Source organism: Felis catus, chromosome B4 (assembly GCF_018350175.1).
Source record: "Felis catus isolate Fca126 chromosome B4, F.catus_Fca126_mat1.0, whole genome shotgun sequence".
Taxonomy (NCBI): Eukaryota; Metazoa; Chordata; class Mammalia; order Carnivora; family Felidae; genus Felis; species Felis catus.
In genome coordinates this window covers 99,859,380-99,883,613 of record NC_058374.1, presented here as the reverse complement: position 1 = coordinate 99,883,613, position 24,234 = coordinate 99,859,380, and the positions used below count along the sequence as shown (strand labels likewise).

At 40.7% G+C, this 24,234-nt stretch overlaps 1 protein-coding gene across 8 annotated transcripts in view; it reads left to right on the top strand.

The window, feature by feature from the left end:
* Positions 1-24,022, top strand: part of BBS10 (Bardet-Biedl syndrome 10) — a 90,051-nt gene extending 66,029 nt beyond the window's left edge. For all 8 annotated transcript variants that reach the window (XR_006600881.1, XR_006600876.1, XR_006600878.1 and 5 more), the window contains one exon: positions 23,504-24,022. The gene's annotated coding sequence lies outside the window, so the exon portion shown is untranslated. The remainder of the gene's footprint in view (positions 1-23,503) is intronic.
* Positions 24,023-24,234: the final 212 nt, after the last annotated feature.

Genomic DNA, 24,234 nt, shown 5'->3' with positions numbered 1-24,234 from the left:
TCACTGCTGTATGGGAGGGGCCTACAGGGTGAAGATGGAGAGAATGTGTAATCCTCAGAGAGTCTCTTCTAGTAGATAGATGGGGGAGGGGAGGCAAAGGAATCAGCATTTTTAATAAACACTCTAGGTGATTCTAAGTCAGGTGGTCCACAGATTTCTCCTTGGAGAGAGAAAATATACTCTTTTTAAAGATTGATTTATTTATTTTGAGAGAGAGAGAGAGAGAGAGAGAGAGAGAGAGGATCCCAAGCAGGCTCCACACCCAGAGTGGAGCTTGACGCAGGACTCAATCTCATGACCATGAGATCATGACCTGAGCTGAAACCAAGAGTCAGTGCTTAACCCACTGAGCCATGCAGGCGCCCCAAGACAAAATATGCTCTTAAAGCAGTTTTGAACTGTTCCACTTTGTTTAGTCTAACACTTCAATAAGATCAAATGGTATGTTTTTATTCAGATTCAGAAATGTCTAATTTACATTCTCTAAAGCTGCCATGTCTAATGTTTGCAAAGATTTTATTCTAATGCTAATTCTGTGCCCTAGAACTCAATAGGCACTCAGGCCAATTTGGTTTCTGAAATGGAAAGAAAAGAAGTACCGAAAATCCCTAGTGCCCCGCAGACTTCGTCAAGAGTTACTCCTCTGCAATAAATCCAAAATGTAAAAGCAGAGCCCCTAAATCTCATCACGATTGACATTTGGGACTGGATAATTCCTCGTGGGGAGCTCTCCTGTGCATTGTAGAACGTTCGGCATCATCTCTGACCTCTGTTCACTAGATGCCAGTAGCAGGCACCCATTTCCTGCCTCCAGTTGTGACAAATCAATAACATCTCCAGACATGGTTCCATGTTCTCTTGGAGGCAAAACCTGCTCCAGTTGAGAACCACTGCTCTAAAGGAAATCAGTGAGGCATCCTGTTATTATCTCCCCTCTGCATACTTCTCCCCCTTGGTTTTACGTCGTGGGGGAACTATGCTCTATGCAAATAACAGAGAGCTAGTTATAGGCAACAGTGAGGTCAAGGCAAACAGCTGGATCTTCCTCTGGCCCACCGGGTGCCTTCTGGAACTCCAGGAAGTGTCCCTCAAGGGATAGGATGGTGTCAGAGAACTTTGCTGCCTGAACTCCCCACCCCCCTCCCAGCTTTTAATGTGATCCTGAAATGGAGACGGAATCATTCTCGCCCATTTTTGTCACAACTGAAAGTTCCCAAATTAGACCACTGAAAGCATTACCTTGTCAATGGGAGCATTTCCAGGAGCAGTTTTCAGGTGTTGTGAGTGTGCAGGTGCTTCTACATAGGCCTGTCTGTAACTATTACCGTCAGAAGCAGGACCTGGGATTTCTGGGACCTCGGGGGATCCCAGATAAAAGACTTGAGAGCACAGGAGATATTGCCCGTGTTATTAATAGTTTGCCTCAAGTTGCTGGGACTTGTCCAAGCAGTTCCATCCTTGCAGGATAAATCCAGGTGGCCAGGCCACTTGGAGAAAGATAAATAACTGATCATTGATTTCACTAGAGATTCAGGAACTTTATGTGTAGCAAGGAAGAAGAAAACACAGATATAATCTTCTCATCTTTGCTACCCAGAAAATGAAGTATGCCCTCTTAGAATCTGTTTGGACTAGGGACGCCTGGGTGGCTCAGTCAGTTAAACGTCTGACTTAGCTCAGGTTTGTGGGTTCCAGCCCCATTGGGCTCTGTGCTGACAGCTTGGAGCCTGGAGCCTGTTTTGGATTCTGTGTCTCCCTCTCTCTCTCTGCCCCTCCTCTGTTTGTGCTCTATCTCTCTCTCTCTCTCTCTCAAAAATAAACATCAAAAAAAAATTTTTTTTTAAATAATCTGTTTGGATGATTCAGTTTCCACAGGATGATTCAATTTCCACAGGATGATTCAACTGTGGAAACCATTTTTAGGTTTTCAAAATGAAATGAAAAGAAGCTTTCTGAGATTGTCATTGTGAGGGGCCTCTCTCATGACTGGGCCTCAGCACAGATAGTTGGAGTAACTGGTCTGTGATGGGTCCAAGAGTGAGAACTACCAGAAAGACTTCTTTCCCTAAAGCCACTCCTCCAGTCATCCACTCTTGTCTGAAATTAGAAACGCATTTAGATTGATGAAGTTACAGCTTCCAGCCCATCCACAGCCCTTTAAAAAATTCAAATATCCCAGGCAAGAGTAACAGTTAAGATGACATCAACCATTCACACTTCAGTGTGAATTAGTTTATTCTCTGGCACAAAAATGAGGAATTAGTACAAACACTGAGACTTTGAGAGACATTTTTGACAGAGGTGGGAAGGGAGGGATTGTTGGGGAGATGGTGTTTTAACACTGATCATCTAGAAAGAAGAGTCTGAAGCAAAAATTAAGTGCTAACAATGTATTTTTTTGAATTTAATACTTTATTATCTTTGTTGTTTCAAACTATCAAAATAACATGTGAAACCAAACAATACAGAGGAATATAAAATAAAAATGTATGGTCTCTTCCTCCCCCATCCATTTCCACGGCCATGTAAATCAGTACTAACATTTTGTTTATTGGGTATCTTTTCACTGGGTTTATACAAACTCATATATGCATGTATAATATATATATACAAAAAACCTAGTATGTATATATATATACAAAAAAACTATATATATATATATATATATATATATATATATATATATATAGGGTTTTTTTTACAAAAATAAAATTATTTTATATGCTTAGTAATTTATCATGGACATCTTTCCAAGTTAGTGCCTTTCTCTGATTCTTTATAAGAGTTGCATATATTTTATGATATAGATATACATTATCTATTCAACACTTTTTCTGTTAGCATCTATGCCTTTTATTTCCAATTATTTCCTGTTAAAGATAATGCTTCATAATGTGAGCACCAATAAATAAATTATGACGTAGGCAGATAACGGAACGAACCAGATGTAACAACATGTTTAGATCTTAAAAACAAACTTGAGTAAAAAAAAATACAGAGTAAAATTATCTGTTGTGTAAATTGTTAATCATATAAAATAAAACTATATATTGATTATCAACATTTATAGATGTAATAAAACATTGGCAGAAGAAAAGGTAATGCTTCAAAAAATATCTAGCAGACTTATCTTCATGTGCTATTGTTTTTATTTCAGTAAGACAAATCTATAGGGTATGTCACCCAGGACAAAGACAACAAATTTCTGTTCCTTTTTCATATGACATGGCTCAGGGTGAATTCACTATTCTGTTTACCAGCTTTTAATATGTTTCAGCTTGTCTAATTATATAAATCCTATTTGGAAAAGGTAGAGACATTAGAAAAATAAAAATAACTTAAAGTTCTTCTTTAAGTGTAGCACTCAAACTGAAACACAAAATTCCTAGGCAAGCTTAAACAGGACATATTTAAGCTGACAATTCACTTTCTTTGTTCTCAAGCCCATCCTCTAGGGATGGCAAAGAATTGTGTTCACTTTGAGGGCATCAATCTTAATAGTTTGATCCTGACTCTTGAAATAATAAATATTCCAAAAGGAATCTGAGAAAATACTTTCTTTTTTAAAAATTTTTTTAATGTTTATTTATTTTTGAGAGAGACAGAAAGAGAGAGAGAGAGCATGAGCAGGGGAAGGGCAGAGAGAGAGGGAGACACAGAATCCAAAGCAGGCTTCAGGCTCTGAGCTGTTAGCACAAGAGGCCAATGCGGGACTTGAACCCATGAACCACGAGATCATGACTTGAGCCCAAGTCGGCCACCTAACCAACTGAACCACCCAGGTGCCTCAAAAATATTTTCTTAACAGTCCAAATAGAAAGCTTGAACAGTTTATCCACCCCATAGTGATACAGAATAAAACAATCAGGACTAGGCACGTCTGCACCCTTGAATTTTAGGTTTAAGGGCTAATCCAATTTTTATACAGTATAGATATCAAGAAGACAAATGTGGAGTGCAGGAGACAGTGAGTGAGTATGCAGACACACGATCCGGCCCCGCCTCCATGTTCAACACTGTTCCTTTGAAGGTGTCGGTCTATCCGTGCATCAATGTGCTTCCAGAGCCCATCAGGTCGAGGGCTGGTGGCCTGGCATGTGGCCACTCTGGGAAAGAGTGTTGGACGCAGTTTGCAGCTGCGGCGCCTGCCCTGATCTACGCTCTCCACCTGCAACTTCAGGAAGCCTGCCTGTCTCCTGTCGCTCTTGAGTGGCACTGCTCTCCCTCTCTCCCACAACCTTTGCCAGCCAATTTGGCAGGGCGATGGTGGCAAAGTAAAACAGGCGCCCTCCTGTCCTTCAGCAAAGTGGAGCAGAGGAGCTCTCCACAGAGTTAGTTTTTTTCCTTTTTCCTTTCTGTCTCTCCTTTCTCTCTTTTCTTTCTTTCTTTCTTTCTTTCTTTCTTTCTTTCTTTCTTTCTTTCTTCTTTCTTTTCCTTCCTTCTCTCTTCCTTCCTCCCTTCCTTCCTTCTCTTTTGCTCTTTCACTCTTTCTTTCTTTCAATAGATAGACATAGTTTGAGATATAGTGAACACAAACATAGTTTAAGTTTAAAGCATACAACCCATTGATTTGCTATATTTATATATTACAATATGATTACCACTGTAGCTTAGCTAACACCTCCATAGTCACATAATTAACAGGATTTCCTTCTTTCTCATAGCTAAATAATATTTCATTGTATGTATACATACCACATCTTCTTTATTCATTCATCCACTGATGGACTCTTAGGTTGTTTCCATATCTTGGCTATTGTGAATAATGCTACAATAAACATGGGGGTGCAATATCTTGTTTTCATTCCCTTTGGATATATACTTAGAATGGGATTGCTGGATCATATGGTAGTTCTCTTTTTAATTTTTTTGAGGATCTCCATATTGTTTTCCATAATGGCTGAACCAATTTATGTTCACACCAACAGTGCTCAGGAGTCCCCTTTCCTCCATATCTTTGTTATTCTTGTCTTCTTGATAATAGCCATTCTAACAGATGTGAGGTGATATCTCATTGTGGTTTTGATTTGCATTTCCCTCGTGATTAGTGATGCTGAGCACCTTTTCGTGTACCTCTTGGCCATTTGGATGTCTTCTTTGGACAAATGCCCGTTCAATTCCTCTGCCCATTTTTAAACACGATTGTTTGTTATTGACTTTGTTATTGAGTTCTTTGTATATTTTGGAAATTAACCTCTTGTCAGAAAAATGGTTTGCAAATATTTTTTCTTACTACTTAGGTAGCCTTTTCATTGTGTTGCTTTTTCTTTTGCTGTGCAGGGCTTTTTAGTTTAATGTAGTGCCACCTGTTGATTTTTGCTTGTGTTACCTGCGCATTTGATGTCAGAGGGTTTCCTAAATATATATTTTAAAAACCTCTCATCCCATCCACTTGCCAGAATTCCCTCCCTAAGGTAAGTTGTCTTACTTTAAACATTACCTAGTTGAAGAGGACATAGACTGAAGTCACTCTAAACTCTTGCTGAGAGAAAACAAGGTACGGGGCCCAGGGGGACAAGGAGGAAATTACTAAGCCAAATATTCATTATATCCTGCAAGTTCTGGAGAGGGAATCTTTACATCTCCCTGCCCTTGTCTGCTATCTTTCATATTATTGTAAATAACCAAAATGTGTCAGGTGCTCTTCCTCTGTGTTCCTAAAGCTCACTATGCTTACTACTATCTCAGAATTTATAACATTTCTAAGATTTTAAAAGCATTAGTGAGGGAATATTCTAACTGATACTAAGTCTCTTTAGGTCTTTAATTCCCTAATACAAAGCCAAATTTATTATATATTCAGGTCATGGGCAGTGTGATTCTGCTTCCAAAGTACATGCAAGTCTTTAGGCATGAGACAGATAATGGCCAAACTATACACATGAGCTACCCTACTTCCCCACAAAAGTCAGCAGAATGTCTCACTCTAGTTTGGGAGCCCTGTACATATTCCAAACCTAGAGTTGCAACAGAATGCACACAGATGAGCCTCAGCTACTAGACTATTAGTTTCTAGAATTCAGAGACTGTTTTATTCACCCTTTTATTTTTAGCTGCCAGGACAGTGCCTTGAACATAGTAGACACTCAACAAGTGTTTGTCAAATACTTGTTCAATGGAAAAATGGAGCAGGGAAGGAAACCAACACTTACTGAGTGCCTGCTACATGCCAAGCTCTGGACTAAGTGCTTTGCAGAAGTTCTCGCATACTTTGGTATTTTTGTTAGTGTTCTGCGTGGTGGGTAACTCCAAGAATAGCACTAGGACCAGCAGAGACCATAGGAAGATGCATTTCTGTTCAATATTAGGAGCTTCGTAATGTTCAGAGATGACTAAACATGGAGCCGGCTGTGTCAGGGAGGATGAATTCCCTGTGACTATGCGTAGGCGGAAGATGTTATATAGGGACTCAAGCATCAGGTGGGTTGGGGACTGTCAGCTAGACCAAAGCCCACAGAGGCTTTGCCCACAGAGGCCAGGCAAGATGCCCAGAGGCCAGGCACAGAGGCCCACAGAGGCCCACAGAGGCCAGGCAAGGAGCATAAATGAGAAAAGAGGCCAAGTGTAAGAAGTTCTTCACTTCTCCCTTTACTCCGTATAAAACAGTTGCAGCAGGGTGCCTGGGTGGCTCAGTCGGTTAAGTGTCTAACTCTTGGTTTCAGCTCAGGTCATGATCTCACGCTTCGTGGGTTTGAGCATTGAGCTGTGTGCTGACAGCATGGACCCTGCTTGGGATTCTCTCTCCCTCTCCCTCTTCTCCCCCCACCAAAATAAATTGATTAATTAAAAAAAACAAAAAACAAAAAAACAGTTGCAGCATCATGATGAGCAGTTGCTGACTCTCAACCTCTAAATTGGAGACACAATAGGGAGTAATGGGGTAATATTCCTTCTAATGCACAATTGTTTTTCAGCACCAATAGTTTTCATGCAGGGACATGGATCCTGTTTTGAGAAACCTTTCTATTTTTTCTTTACGTTTATTTATTTTGAGAGAGAAAGAGTGGGTGTGTGCAGGATCTAGTGGGGGATGGGCAGAGAGAAAGAGAGGGAGAGAAAGAGAATCCCAAGCGGGCTCTGCACTGTCAGCGCAGAGCCCGACTTGGGGCTCAAAGTCATGAATCCTGAGGTCAAGACCTGAGCCAAAACCAAGAGTCAGATGTTTAACCAACTGAGTCACCCAGGTGCCTCAAGAAATCTTTCCATTTTTAGAGAGAAGCCAGGAATTCTCCTTTTTATATAAAAGCTTCTAATTCTTAAATGTGCTATCAAATTCCATTGGGGAAAGAAATAACACTATGGGCCACATAACACATCTACACATTTGGCTTATGGTCACTTTGTTATCTCTGCAACTGGTAGTGTTTAAGGTAACTTTAAACCTGAGATTCTTAGAATATTTGCCTTACAGAATGGTTATAATCCAGTGTTTGGCTATAAATGATAAATCCTGACATTGAATGGCAATGTCCTAGGTTCACAAATCTCTAACTTTAACTTTTATGCAAGGGGATGGATTTGTGCTGGCCCTATTTCATTTCACTGACTTTCTGTCATCATCATCATTGCAGTAGAGGCTTATCTGATTATTTTATGTAACTTCATCAACCACAGAGTTGATGGATAGCACAGGGATGGAGAAAGCCAGGTAATCTTATTATGACTTCGAGCACAGGGCTCAGTTCTCATGCGGCACATGAGACTTGAATGAATTAAACCCTTGTCCAAGATGATGCACACATCAGCAGTTATATTTTGACAGCTCCGGTTTTGAATTATCTTTCCAGATGTTCTCTCAGTAATTAGAGAAGCCCCGTTTCTAGTGAAGCTCTTTCGACTGGAGGGTCAAAAATGACTTGAGTAGAAGTTTTTATCCTTCTATAAAGTGACATCTTCCCTTCTTAATTTGCATTGATAGAAGCTGTTTTCTATTATCTGGAGTTCAGAAGAAGTGTCTTCTCCTGGGAGAATATACCATGTTTTAGAAGGTTGTAATTGCTGATTTCTACAATGATCAAGATCAACTCTGCTCTAGGCTATAGAAGAAGTCCCAGTCCACCCTTTGTTTTTTCTTTTCTTCCTTGGGTTAGCTTGTTTGTTTGTTTTGCCACTGGCATGATCCTATTTGCCACCCCTAAACTTCTGGTGTTGTCCTAACATAATGGTGTCAAGGAGGCCATTTGGCCAACTAGTAGGGTTGTAGGACTTAGAGTTACCTTCTTTAGAAAAAGGAGACCCTGTACTTCTGCATGGAGTATCGTCTTCACCAGGAAACAGGGTTAAGGAGAGGCCTGCAGTAAGAAACAAAGGGAAGTTTCCTGTAGTAGCATGCCTACTATGTATCTCCTTGCTGACATAACATGGCAATCGTCCAAGAGTCTCTAGGCTTCAGGTGTGGCAAGTTAGGGTACTGACTTCTAGATTCTGACAGACTCAACTTTCCTTTTGTTCCCCCCAAATGAGGGAGTTGTGGCTGTTTCCTGCACTTGCTGTCTTTGTGTCACCTCACGGTGTCTCTAACACTTGCGTACCCAGTTTCTCATAATTACTTGTCTCTGTTGTTGCAATTGCTGTTTTCCTGACTGGACCCTGACAGATACAACTTGCTTTAAGATAAATTCGTTACTTATATTTCTGTCGGAGAATTGTGTTGTCCATAAATACTGAGGATACTTCAAGCTGCCAATTTGACTTTTCTATCTTCAATTGAGGCAAGAAGACTGATGGAAGAAAGCGGTTAAAATCATGAGCAAATGTGGATTTTGAGATAATTTACAGATTTCAGTTACTATCCTGTTTTCTTTTTGTCATCGTGTGTCAAGTGTTTCTTGTAAATAGCATTAAGCACAGTCTCTTTTTTTCTTGTCTTTTATTATTATTATTATTTTTTTTTTTTACTTATTTTTGAGACAAAGACAGACAGAGTGTGAGCAGGGGAGGGTCAGAGAGAGAGGGAGACACAGAATCTGAAGCAGGCTCCAGGCTCTGAGTTGTCAGCACAGAGCCCGACTGGGGGCTCGAACTCACAGACTGTGAGATCATGACCTGAGCCGAAGTCAGACGCTTAACCCACTGAGCCACCCACGTGCCCTAAAGGCAGTCTATTTTTTTTAAGCTCATTCAGTGTCTGACTTTAATGAGGAATCAATCCATTCATAATTAGTGTAAAAACGGGCATACTTGATTTTAATTCTTTCAATTTTACTCTGATTTTTAAAAATGAACTTTGCCATTGTTTCCTCTATTCTTTTCCCTATTTCTTGGTTTGGTTACCCCAATTTTTATCACTATGTCCCTGAATAATCAAATTTAACTATATGGCTAAAGAAAAGTGTTTTGTATGTTTTATTTTTATTTTTTTAATGTTTATTAATTTCTGAGGGGGGGGGTTAAGGGGCAGATAGAGACGGAGGGCAGAGAGAGATGGGGGCAGATGATTCGAAGAAGGCTCTACATGGACAGCAGCGAGCCCAATGTGAGGCTTGAACTCACAAACTGTGAGATCATGAGCTGAGCCAAAGTTGGATGCTCAACCGACTAAACCAGCCAGGTGCCCCTTGTATGCTTTTAATTTGAAAAAGACCAGAGATTTAAAATTCCCTTTTCCTAATGGTCATGCTTTCATTCACATGGTTTGCCAAGGAATCTTTTAGGGAAACTAGGGCAGCAGAAGAGATTCAGAAGTCATCCTGGGTGCTCTGGACTCCACAATGGCGAGATTGCTTTGGCTCTCCATTAGACATTCCAACACACAGGTTTTCTCTAAAATATAAAGAAAAGCAAATTAAAAGAGAAGACCTTGAAATAAAAAAAAAGTTCTGCTATGAAAACAGCTTATTAAGGAATTGATGTGAAAGTTGGTGAGTCCCTTTATGCTCTGACAAGCTTTGGTATGCTTTTCCTCTCCCAGAAAAGCACTACTTACACTGGCAAACTCCTGTGCATCCTTTTTTAAAAAAATAATTTTTTTAAGTTTATTTATTTATTTTGAGAGAGTGAGAGAGTGCTAGTAGGACAGGGGCAGAGAGAGAGAGAGACAGAGAGAGAGAGAGAGAGAGAGAGAGAGAGAGAGAGAGAGAATTCATGCAGAGCCCAATTCGGGACTTGAATTCACAAACCACAAGATCATGACCTGAGTTGAAGTTGGATGCTTAACCTACAGAGTCACCCAGGTGCCCCTCCTATGCATCCTTTGAGGTGTGTCCAGAAGGTCTTTTCTGTAAATCTTTCCCTGACCACCCTCTCCAAACCTGCTTCCTTCTTTGTGCCCCCTCCACGCCTTATGCATGCCCCCATTACAGCCCTTATAGCATGGTTTTGCAATTATCATCCTCTGCTCTAAGCTATGTGCTGTTTGAGGGCAGAAACTTCTGTTCATTTAGCTTCGCATCTTCTCTAGTTACTGCCAATGCTTAATAAACACTTGTTGAGTAAATGATTAATTGTTTTGCCAACGGTAGTGGTTTATTAACAGCAACATATTTCTGTCATCTTTTATCTTTGCTTTTTTCCTGAAGCAACAGAAAAAAAAATAACTTCAGAATTAATGTTACCTCTAAGGAACACAAATAGTATTCTCACTAGTCCTATTAACGTGTTCCCCTAATATTTTGGGAATTTAGGTTGAGGCCATCTGAACCCTTGTCTCTCTCTGTTCCTCAACAATATCTTGGCAGATTCCTGTGTGTGTGCGTATCAATGACTAACCATCTGAATTCAATTTGCAACCTTCTTGCTCATGGGGCAAACATTGGCAATTAGCCTAACTGGTAGTCCTACTAGCTAAAATCACATCCAATAAGACTTCCTTAGGACGTATCCAGTTGGATACTTTCTTTTGGAATGCTTAAATGAACGCCCATCCTTTAACTTAAAATGATCTTTTTAATCTCCCCTTCCACAGATTAAGGCCTTTATTTAGCATGACAGCAACTGAATTCCCCAACTCTGCCAGACATGCAACTTGATTATGAGTTCAGTCAATACCTAAAATCAATGCAAAAAAAAGTAAAGTCGGAAGTTTCGAAATATAAATCCATTAAGGCCTGACATTTTCTCAAAATTTTAGTGAATAGCACACAGTCACTCTCTGCTCCAGCTGTAAAAATAACACTATGAATCTAAACTAAAATAAGTAACTTGGACCTCCTTTATAAGAAATTCATCATTTTAAAAAATGCAGAGAAACCATTGGGAAGCAATTTCCACAAATCCAAGGACTCCTCATTTAGAGTGAATACAATATACACAATAGAGTGTATACAGTGAACACTACCACGAAACTGGCTCAAACACAAGGTCTAACAGAACTGTTGTCACAAAGCACATTTGAAAGGGATTGCTAGCGATATGAATTCCTCAGGAAGGTTTTCAATCTCTTAAGTATTTATGCAGGCTGAAGATTGAAGGGGGATTCTAAGAGATCTGTGGCCACATTTCGCAGAGTAGAGGTTCATGGAGTCCACCAGGAAAAACAAAACAAAACAAACCCCTAGAGGCCTCTTGCTTTCCTCCCTTGACAGGCTGACACCGTAAATTACCTGTACAACCTGTAGTTGTCTACTCTGTTAGTAGAAGGAAGAGTTCAGGTAGGTTGGGTCATGTTATTTCCCTCTCCTTCTGGGAAACTGTCAGACTGACTTTCCCAGCTCTCCCAGAACTCACATGTGGCCACAGGCCTGAGTGCTGTCAATGGGAAATTCCCAGCAGACACCGTCCAGGTGGCCTAAATTCAACTCAGTTCTGAAACTATTTACCTAGAAAATAGCATCAGCGGGCACCTGGGTGGCTCAGTCGGTTAAGCTTCTGACTCTTGATTTTGGCTTAGGTCATGATGCAGGGAGTCAGGCCCTGTGCTGACAGTGGGGATCCTGCTTAAGATTCTCTCTCTCACTCTTTCTTTGCTCCTCCCCAACTTGTGCGCTCATGCACGCTCTCTCTCTCTCTCAAAATAAATACATAGACTTAAAAAAAAAAAGAAAGAAAGAAAGAAAGAAGGGGCGCCTGGGTGGCGCAGTCGGTTAAGCGTCCGACTTCAGCCAGGTCACGATCTCGCGGTCCGGGAGTTCGAGCCCCGCGTCAGGCTCTGGGCTGATGGCTCAGAGCCTGGAGCCTGTTTCCGATTCTGTGTCTCCCTCTCTCTCTGCCCCTCCCCCGTTCATGCTCTGTCTCTCTCTGTCCCAAAAATAAATAAAAGTTGGAAAAAAAAAAAAACTTAAATAAATAAATAAATAAATAAATAAATAAATAAATAAATAGAAAATAGCACCAGATCCCACAGGTTAAGGACACTGTTGTACAAGACTCCCCTCCACCCCCTCGAGAAGCCAATTTTAAGTGCAGGTTTGTAACTTGTGCTTCTGACCAAGTGGCCATAAATTGGCGGTTCCTACAACCCCCTGCTTAGGGTCGAGTGATTTGCTACAGCATCTCACAGAACTCAGGGAAACATTTGCCAGTTTATTATAAAAGGATATACTATAAAACAATACATGTGGGAAAAGGCTCAGAGCTCCCATGCTCTCAAAGCATACCACAATCCTCAAATTCCCATGAGTTCTGGGGCGCCTGGATGGCTCAGTCGATAAGCTTCCGACTTCAGATCAGGTCATGATCTCATGGTTCGTGAGTTCGAGCCCCACATCAGCCTCTGTGCTGACAGCTGGGAGCCTGGAGCCAGCTTCAGATTCTGCGTCTCCCTCGCTCTCTGCCCCTCCCCCACTCATGCTCTTTCTCTTTCAAAAATAAATAAACATCTAAACAAACAAATTTCCATGGGGTCATCCACCAGGAAGCTCTCCAAATCTACTCCTTTTGGTTTTTTATGAAAACTTCATTACATAAGTATGATTGATTAAATCAATGGCCATTGGTGATTAAACTCAATCTCCAGCCCCTCTCTCCTCCTGGGAAATCAGGGGGTGAGATCAAAAGTTCCAGCCTTCTAAACACCTGGCTGTTTCCCTTGGCAACCAGCCCCCCTCCCAGGGTGCAATGCGGCTAGTCACCTCATTAACATAACAAAAGACACTTTGTTTCACTCTCAACACTTAGGAAATTCCAGGGGTTTGAGGAGCTCCAGGCCAAGAACAAGGATGAAGACCAAAAATGTATTCTTACTGTAAATCACAATATCACAGATTGGATCTAATGAATATTAAAAATAATATTTGCAAAGAGTTTTTAGTCATGTAAATGATTATCGCTAAGGGTAACAGAATATGCCATCTCAAAATATGAATGTAGGCGTTGAGGACATGCTACCTCATAATATGCTGCTTTGGCATTTTGAGTTGTAGACATTTGAAAAAGCAGTAAATGCAAGGAGGGCTATCTCTGAACTGCTCGTATCTGCCTCAAGACAGAGCAACAAAAGGAACTCAGTTATAGATCCCTTCCCAGGAGTTTCATCAACCAGGAATCACTGACACCACATCCAAACTTGACCACAAATTATCATATCTCCCATCTATTTTTTTCTAAGAACCCATTCATCTTCCCTAAAAATCACTTACTCTCCCCTAAGAGGCCTATACCCTTCCTCCCCTCCCCAATTAATATGGTATTTAAGCCTGAACTCTGAGCCACCTCTGAGTTACTCATTTTTCCCTGGTCATCTCCCATGCATACATGAGGTATACACGTTAATAAACTTCTTTTATTACAGAGGTCTTTGCTAAGAACTTTGAGGGTAGAGGGAAGATTAATTTCCCTCCCCTACAATTATTAGAAAGATACGTAAAAAGAATAGGATACAAAATTGTTTTTTTTCCAAAACATCTCCAATGCATTTTTGGAAAGTAGGAAAAAATATGCCCAAATGTTAAAGTCAAAAATTGAAAGACGGGAGTCTGGGTGGCTCAATTGGTTAGGCCTCTGACCTTAGCTCTGCTCATGATCTCATGATTTATGGGTTTGAGCCCCATGTCAGGCTCTGTGCTGACAGCTTGGAGCCTGGAGCCTGCTTCAGATTCTGTGTCTTCCTTTGTCTCTTGCCCCTCCCATACTCATGCTCTGTATCTCTCTCTCTCTCAAAAATAAACAAACATTAAATTTTTTTTTAATTGAAAGAATAATTCATTGGAAATCCATATTCCTTCACTTATATCCAACACTACCCATATGTTGGAGGGCCCCCTGTTTTCTCCTCTAGCCTTGGCCTTACTCAAGGGATGAGAGGTATTCTGAGCCAAGAGGTATGCCCATCTGGAGCTCATCTCCTGCCACAACCCCTCACTTTTATTCCATGCTTCCGGTGTCCTAGAGCCTGGAATTCCTATTACCTTCATCTTTTGGGGGGTCCATTTTCCTGAGGTTAGACCACCTCCACTGTGCATAGCCCTTGACCCAATGGTGGCCAAGAAACATCTGTTTCTGAGAGTGGGGAGCTGCATGATATGGATGTGAAGGTGAGGAAAGTAATTTCCCTAAGTTGTTGGATGGACCCCTATAGCCAAAGATAGATTAGTAAGAGAAAAACTAACAGAGAAGTTTATTAATATGTATACCTCTTGTATGGATGGGAGATACCTAGGGAAAGATCAGTAACTTAAAGGTTTAGTTAGAACCTCAGTTCATACAGTATCTTAGCAAAGGAACAACATATTTCTATAGAAGTCACAGACAAAGGAAATAGACTTTGAGTCTCTAAGGGCAGCAAATAATGAGCACACAGATATATAGGAAACTAATGGTAGATAAAAGCTGGATAGTAAGGTTTGTTATATAGATTCTTCCAGTACCATTTCCACGCTGATAGGATCTAAAGTTATCTCTAGTGATTAACTTTTGTCCTTCTTAATAGAGAGGGGAAGAGAGATATCCTTGAAAATTTATGTCCTTGTTTTGGGCAAATGGAGGGCAGCAAGCTTTTCTTATATCTGCATCTTCTCAGTTGTCTTCAGCTCCAAATAATCTTCTGCCAAAGGGGTATGTTTTGGGGTTTCACATTCTGCTATCCCACGGGTGGTGCTTGAATTCATGAACTGAGGTGTCCGCACAGGTGTGCATAGAGCCCCTTATGGTGCAGGATGGACTTAGGAATGGGTAAGAAATGGTTGCAGGCCAGGAGACCAGGGCTGGCTTTCCTTGAATTGCTATGTTTTAACATAAAACTTACAGGTGTTTGTGAATTCTAAATGTGAACTTGGTTTCCAGATCATTATGAAGATGCATTGGTCAAAGTAAAGAATAGAATGTATTTTATTACTTTATGAGTTTGCTTTATAACTTTAAATATTTAGGCATGGTATATGAGTCTCCATTCGTACTTTTGACCCAGACCCTTCAGGGTTAGGAACAGTCTTGCTTAAATATACCAATTATCAACATTTTGCCATGTTGGCTTGTTTTATCTGTCTGTCTATCTGTCTATCTATCTATCTATCTATCATCTATCATCTATCTATATCAATGGGCCTTATTTTTTAATGCTGAAGCATTTGAAAGTATGCTGCAGATATCATGGCACTTTCTCTCTGAATACTTTACCATGTGTTTCTTAAGAACAAGGATATTCTCCCATATAACCACAATATATCACACCAAAGAAGTTTAATGTTGATGTAATAAAATTATCTAATAAGTGTGGCCTATATTCAAATTTTCTCCATTGTCTTAATGCCCTGTCAAAGATTTTTTGTCTTTTTTTTCTAATCTAGGATCCAATCAAGGATCACTCATAATATTTGTTTTTCATGTTGAATGGTAATGACAAAAAGACCAAGAAAGGCTTTCTCTTAAATGGAGGTCAAATTAGATTGCTCGGCAAAATTGGTGGAAATGTTAAAACACTAACCACATTTTTTGGAAATAGAACACAAAGTCTTCAAGATTTAAAGGGAGTGAAGGGAGAATAAATGCAACAGCCTTTGAGCTTTAATTTCAGTTTTTTCTGAGGCTGTTATTCCTAAATGATATGCACCTGCTTTTTCTTCTGTGGGCTTCTACTGTGATTTTATATTTGTCCTAAATTTTCAGAGGAATAAATGCAGTGTTAGATGAAGGAACGTTTTCATTAGTATCCTAGAAAGAGAATGTGTGTGTGAGTGGGGGAGAGGGGCGGGGGGGGGGGGGGGAGAGAGAGAGAGAGAGAGAGAGAGAGAGAGAGAGAGAATTTCAAACAGGCTCCATGCTCAGCCTGGAGCCTGACACAGGGCTTGATCCCATGACCCTGGGATCATGACCTGAGCCAAAATCAAGAGTCAGATGCTCAACTGACTGAGCCACCCAGGTGCCTCTAGATGAAGAAATTTTTTAAGTAAATAAAACCTTAAGCAAGTTGTATTCCCATGTTTTTGATAAACAAATTTGCACTTTGCACATTTGCAAATCCTTCAGTGCTAAGCACTGATTTTCTCACCCCTTTCTTGGCCAGACTTTTTCTGTGTCCTCATGTACAGCAGGAAGACATTGATGTTTGTGAAAACTCAGCCATTTTATGATAACTCACTCGTTTTTGTGGCCATAAACTAATGTTATAAGCATCTATCTCATAAGATTTCATTTAAGAATAAAAATGTTCTTAACAAGAAACACATTAAACAGACAAACATTAGGTATTAGAGATCAATACCCCTACGTAATCATTTGGGGTGTCCAACACAAGAACACAAGACTCTTGAACACAAGAGTTCATTGGAAAACTGACATTTTAAAAATATTTATGAGTGCAAGAAAATAAGAAAAGAATTAAAAAGGACTTTTCAAACAAAATCTTGTTTCCTTATAGATTATGAACTTCAAATGATTTGCTTCATTTTAAAGGTGTAAATAGTTGAAGATCAGAAAAATAATATTGTCTATGCAGTGTGTTGTGTATATAAATTTTTATTTATTTATTTATTACACAACATTCTACATAGACAAATCTTCATGCATCTAAGTCAATGCTATTGAAAGTGTGATGCATGGGTGGGTGCCAAATAGCACATTATTTGTAACCAGTTTTGAAATAAATTTCGAGTCCCGCGATGGAACTGCTCCTTCCCTGGGTGCCACATCAGTGAACTGAAATTTAGATAACTTTCATGTCCCTGTGAATGCTCGGCTTCACCAGAAACAGACTATCCAGGCAGCCAGTCCCCAAATGCCCCGCCAATTTAGGACTCCTCCTTATTTCCTTGTTCCTTCTCACCCCAAGCAAAGTTGACTGTGTAGCCCCAGCCAATCTGAGATTTTCTCTTTCTCTCTTCCTTGTTCTTTATTCTTTGTCCTGTAAAAGCTTTCAGTCTTTCTCTCTCCCCATTTAACAATTCTCTGAATGGAGGCTATCTGCTTCATGAGGTGTTATCACCTGGTTTGTCTTCTTTAATCATTTTTTAACAAGTCCATGAGGAAACAAGTAATAAATTGAAAGGAAGCATTTAGGAACTTTCAAAGCGGTATGTCAGGGTACCTTTGTACATGTTGAATCCAAGAAAAGAAAACCTGGCTTGTATTTTGTATATCTTTTTATTCCATCTTTCTACTTCTTGTTGTTGTTGTTGTATTTTTATATAAGTATGAGTTCATGATGGATTGGGAAAAGAAAAACTGGTTCTTCACCTCAGATAATTTGGGAAGCACTTCTGAACATGGTATTTGGCAGGAGTGTGAAGTGTGTGTGTGTGTGTGTGTTTATAGGGTTGAAAGAAAAGAGAGGTGAAGTGGAAAGTCATTAGATCAAATGCAATATCATTTGCAGAAGAGGTTTATATTAAATAATAAGAGACTATATATATTTCCAAATACGATGTAAACAAAGGAGTTCAGAACAAGACTGCTCCTCCTTAACATGCCACTCTCACAGGAGGATTACTTTGACCTGAAGGCAATCAAGACCCAGAAGACTCATGAGAAGCTTGTAACCTCCCCCTTAAATGCCTAAAAGAAATGTAATTTTTTCATTTGTGGGGGAAATATGCAATTATAAAGGAAATTTACATTGGAAAGGGGGCCTCTACCAAGAAGAGAGCTACTGCCAGAGATAAACCATTTTTACTTAAGAAACTGATCTGCATAACCTTGATTTGCCAAACATTTCCTCCTCTCCCCTCCCTATAAATTGCTTTCCCTCCTCTGAAACCTTTTCCTTAGCTCAGGATGTTTTATAAACCTCAATTGCCTGGTTGCCTTTTGGGTCTCCTGCACATGTACGCAATTAGATTTGTTTTTCTCCTGTTAATCTGTCTTATGTCATTTTAATGATTGGACCAGCCACAGAATCTAGAAGGGTACAATAAAAATTCCTCCCCTACACAAATTCATAAACCAAATGGGTTAGCTAATCTTCTATTATTATTTGAAAACATTTTTAGGGAATAAATGAAAGAACAAAAGATGTGCCAGGTCACAGTACTTGAACATTTTTAGTGTTTGTTTCCTCTCTCTCTCTCTCTCTCTCTCTCTCTTTCTCTCTCTCTCTCTCATTTACTTGCTCTCTCTCCATTTGTTTATCCTTTACAGTGTCCACACTATCCGATAATGGCTTTCCATGTTACCAACGTAGGGGAGAGTAAAATAATTTTCCCTCTACCCTTCGAAGTTCTCAGCTGGAGCCCTATAAAACAAGATTAATAAGAGAAAAACAAACAGAAGTTTATAATGTATACCTACTGTATACAAGGGAAGTATTCAGAAAACTGAGTAACTCTCAGAGCTGATATACCATTCAGGCTGAAATACCATCCTTAGCTAAAGACAAAAGACAGAAGGGTGTGGGGAAAGTCAGTTACGGGAAATGGGCAGCACAAGTCTGGTAAACAAGAGTAAGATTTGCCATGAAGATTTAAGTCAGGGACTTCTGCATTGATAAGAGTTTCTTCTGGTTTGGTCATCCTTCTCTTCCTGGTACAGTGAGGGAGATACCCTTCCAAATAGAGATTTCTTTATAAATATCAATTTCTCTTACAAAAGGGTAACTTCTACTCTGTTTTCAGAGCTTCTCCTGTGTCTGCTCCTTCTCAAAATACTCCTTATGCCAAAGAGGTATCATTGGGATGGCATATTCTGCCACTAATCAGTGTCAATATCCACATTCCCTTCAGATTTGCCTCAACATCTCACTCACATTCCTCCAAATGGTCCTTTTTCTTTCACTTGCCTCTGCTCTTCCTTTCTCCACCATAACAGTTTCTGAAATCCTATTTTCTCTGAATGCTTTCTTTCCATTAACCTCATCCCACACAGATCACATCATTAGATGATCTCAATGTTGAGGTGTATTTTCTATAATTTTGAATTTTATGCAATAGTTTGTAATTGTTCTCAAGCTCGCCTCCTGTTGGCTACCCACTCTATGACATCATCCCTTTGGATTCTAAATTCCTGCAAAATAGGAGTAGCTACTTTGGTGTCAGAGCTGCACTGCCCAAGCCAGTAGCTATTAAAGTTCAAATATTTAGGTTTTTTAAAAAAATTAACATTAAATTAAAATAAGTTAACGTTAGGTAAAATTAAAAATTTATTTCCTCGGTTTTATTGCCTGGATTTCAAATGTTCATTGCCTACATGTGGTTAGTTGCTATTATATTGGAAACCAGGATGCCTGGGTGGCTCAGTCGGTTGAGTGTCCGACTTTGGCTCAGGTCATGATCTCCCAGTTTGTGGGTTCGAGCCCCGCATCGGGCTCTGTGCTGACAGCTCTGAACCTGGATCCTGCTTTGGATTCTCTCTCTCTCTTTCTCTCTCTCTCTCTCTCTCTCTCTCTCTCTCTCTCGCTGCTCCTCCCCTGCTCGTGCTCTGTCTCTCAAAAATGAAACTGAACCTTTGAAAATGCTTAAAAGCATAAAGTTGAACCAAAATCAAAATGGCTGCACTAATACTTTAGCCAAACTCGATTTTAAAGTAATCTTTTTCCTCTCTTCTGCAAACCTCCCCTCCTCCCTTCTTAGCCTTTTGTTCCCGGAACCCGGTACCACCCTAAAGACATGATGAACAAAGCTGGCAGTGCCTACACAATTCCTGTCAAAACTGGCTAGATCCTGTATTTCCTTATCTTTAAAAAGTTTTTAAATGTTTATTCGTTTTTGAGAGAGAGAGTGTGAGTGGGGGAGGGGCAGAGAGCGAGGGAGACACAGAATCCAAAGCAGGCTCCAGGCTCTGAGCTGTCAGCACAGAACCTGACAGGGGCCTTGAACTCACGAACTGTGAGTGAGATCATGACCTGAGCTGACGTTGGATACTCAACCAACTGAGCCACCCGGGGGCCCGTAGATCCTGTATTTCCTTACAAAACCTCCCACCCCTTTCCTCCCGGCAGGCTTGCAGTTTCTGAAGGCCTTAGCCCACCACACCCTCCTTTGCCCGCAAAGCAATAAAGCTATTATTCCTCTTTATCCCACATTCTGTCTTCACATTATATTTTGTCTCCATGATTTTCAATAACACGTTTAGAATATTTTCATCATTGCAGAAAGTTCTACTGGACAGGAATTCTCTCATATTTCCCATAACACCTATCATAGCTCACTGTTTACAGAAGATAGTCGAGGAGGAGTTAAGATGGCAGAATAGTAGGGGGACCCTATGCTTTCCTTGTCCCTTGAACACAGCTAGATAAATATCAAATCATCCTGAACACCCAAGAAATTAATATGAGGACTGAAAGAACAAGTTGCACACCTAGAGGGAGAAAAGTGGCTACATCATGGAGGGAGATACTACGGAGAGTTGATTTGAGGGAGAGAAAAGAATTGAGGGTGCTGCGGGGTGGGGAGGCTGATCAGGGAAAGAGGAAAGAGGGAGAAAGGGAGAGAGACAAAGACAGAAGGCAGCATGCAGGAGATTGCACAAGAAAAACTCTTCCTCAAAACCACTGACTGGGAAAAGGAGAGAAACTGATTGTGGCAAGTTTTTACAAGCAGGGGAGCTCGAAGTCTGAAGTTTTAGAAGTCATACCATCACCAGGGTCATGCCGGTGGCCTTAGCGGTGTTCTTGTGGGGAAGGAGAGCAGAGGCCCTGGAACGGACAGCATGGTCTGAGGATCTCCTGGGTCTCACCGGGAGAAACCGTTCCCCTTCTTGGAATGCATTTGGGAGAGATGGCACTACCTTTCAGGGGACAGAAGAGACAGGGGGTCACTGAGCGGCCTGTTAATTAGCATAGCAGTAGGGGCACCTGCTGAGAGGGCAGCTAACCTAGAAGCCAACTCTTGGCTGCATTTTACCACAAACTCCAAGCCTCTGCACAGTCGTGGGACGGATTTTCTGGGATGAACTGGCACTAGCCACAGCACCGCGATACCCTCCCCCAGAGGATCAGCGTGGGTCTGCACTGCTCTGAGTCCCTAAAATTTGGAGGTTTTGAAACCTAGCTGCGTGACTGAGATGAAACACAGGAGTACTGGCCGCAAGGCAGGCAGACGATTCAGACACAGGGTGAAAGCAGGATTCTGACAGAAACCTGGGACACAAGAGGGGAGATTGTTCACTCATCTATGAGGGCTTTCTGAATAGCAGTGGGCACAAACCCCCCGCTTCCGAGAGCGGGGCAATGCCATTTTTCCTGCCTCCCAGCAGCAGGGACAGACTTCAGTGAACAACACAGCGCCTCCCAGTGGAGGCTGGAGCCACATACACCAAGCTCTGCCCCACTGCTCACTGCAAGTGCATCTTTAACTAGGGCAGGTCTGGCTGAGAACCCAAGCAGCAGGCCTCTTCCCCAGAAAACCAGCACAAACCCCAACATGTACCAAGACTACTGATCATAGAGCTCTGCAAAGCTTCAGCTCTCGTGGAAATAGGATCAGGCTCATTTTAACAAGCAGACTAAAGTACACCTAGTTAAAATGCCACACACTGGAAAGGTCCAAACGCTCCCCACTGCAGGCAAGGAGAAACTCTGCAGAGGACCGATCTGAGGGAAAGAGCAACCAAAACACAATAGCGGAGTGCACGCTCTGAAATACTTCCTGAAGCACGAGGCCCTGGATAGTATAGGACCTCTTCTTAATACAGCCATTACTCTCAGGACCAGGATATATAACAGGATTTCCCAACACACACACACACACACACACACACACACACACACAGTGACCTAAACAAAGTGCCAAAATGGAGGAATTCACCCCAAAATAAAGAACATGAAGAGGTCACAGCCAGGGACCTAACCAAAACAGATATAAGTAATTATGCCTGAACCAGAATTTAAAACAACAATCATAAGGAGACTGACTGGGCTTGCGAAAGCATAGAAGACACCAGAGAATCCCTTACTGCAGAAATAAAAGAACTAAAAACTAGTCAGGCTGGAAAAAAATGCTATAACTGAGATTCAAAACCAACAGGATGTAGTGACAGTGAGGATGTACGACTCAGAGGAATGAATAAGTGATATAGAATATAAAAATATGGAAAGTAATGAAGCTGAAAAGAGTAGGGAAAGAAAAGTATTAGATCATGAATGTAGACTTAGGGAACTCAGTAACTCCATAAAGCATAATAACATTTGTAGCATAGGAGTCCCAGAAAGGGGAAAGAGGGCAGAAAAGTTTTAAATGAGCACATTATAGCAGAAAACTTCCCTAATCTGGGGAAGGAAACAGACATTGAAATCCAGGAGGCACAGAGAACTCCCACCAAATTTAACAAAAGCTGGCCCACAGCAAGAATATATCATAGTAAAAATTTTAAAATATACAGATAAGGAAAGAATCCTGAAAGCAACAAGGGAAAATAAATTCCTAATCTACAAGGGAAGACAAGTCAGGTTTGCAGCAGATCTCTCCCCAGAAACCTGGCAGGCCAGATGGGAGTGGCATGATATACTCAACATGCCCAAAGTGGAAAAAATATGCAGCCAAGAATACTTTAGCCACCGAGGCTGTCATTCAGAATAGAAAGAGAGATAAAGAGCCTGTCAGACAAACAAAAACTAAGGGAGTTCGTGACCACTAAACCAGCCCTGTGAGAAATATTAAAGGGGACATTTTGAGTGGGAAAGAAAGACCAAAAGCAACAAAGACTAGAAAGGAACAGAGAAAATCTCCAGAATCGGCAACTTTACAGAATACAAATTAAAAATTAAAATAAAAAAAAGATTATCAACAAATGAATATGTAACGAATAATATAGCATAGCAAATAACATAGTATTACTAATAAGATTATTATTACCAAGATCAAGAAAAATCACATTTATAATATATCATAAAAGACTTTGAGGGGTTGGAATGGAAAAAGATAAAATATTATGAGATTAAAAAAAACACCAATAATAAAAATAAAAGAGAATACCTGCCCTATTTATTTTCACAATTGTGTGTGTGTGTGTGTGTGTGTGTGTGTGTGTTTGTGCATGCACACGCACAGGAGATCCTTATGAGAATAAAATGAGAGGCTCCATAAATTATAAAGCCTTAGACAAGTATGAGGGATTTTTAGCAGAAATTCAACAACATGAACAACAATTTGGCGATTATTCCTGGTCATAAGACAAAAGGAGATGGGATGATGATGCGAAATTGTTTGAGATGCAGCGGACTGTTTCGTTCATTATTTTTTCTTACTATATTTTATCCTAGCATTTGCATATTCAGCCTCTCCTGAGGAGCTGAACACACAGGAAACACTGAGAAATGTTGCTGCTTTCAGAAGCATCAAGATGTAACTCCAAACAAAAGCTTTGTGCCCTGCAACTAGCTGTCCTTCTTCATCTGGTGAGCAGCATTCGTGGGTTCTCAATCCCATCTCTAGAAAACTAGTTGTCCCCGGTAGAGAAGCCGCAAACTCTCCAGGACCTCCAGGACCTCTGTCTCCAGGGACTCGGAGTCAATGGCTGCCCTCCAGCACTGACACTGGACTGTCACTCCCTTTTTCTCCATTCCTTTTTCTTTTAAATCGAGTGCAGGGGTCACAAGGAACGGCTTCTGGGAGGATAGACAGAACAGTTTCGCTCAACACAATGTAAACGTTTTATGGGAAATATTTGCTGTTTCATGTATAATTGAATAAAAACGTAACGAATGTCTTTATTAGTGTAACTATAAGCAGCATAGAAAGACTTTCAGAAACTTAACAGGAACCCATGGGGGAGGGGAAGGGAAAAAAAAAAAAAGGTTAGAGTGGGAGAGAGCCAAAGCATAAGAGACTGTTAAAAACTGAGAACAAACTGAGGGTTGATGGGGGGTGGGAGGGAGGGGAGGGTGGGTGATGGGTATTGAGGAGGGCACCTTTTGGGATGAGCACTGGGTGTTGTATGGAAACCAATTTGTCAATAAATTTCTTATATAAAAAAAAAAAAGACTTTCAGAGT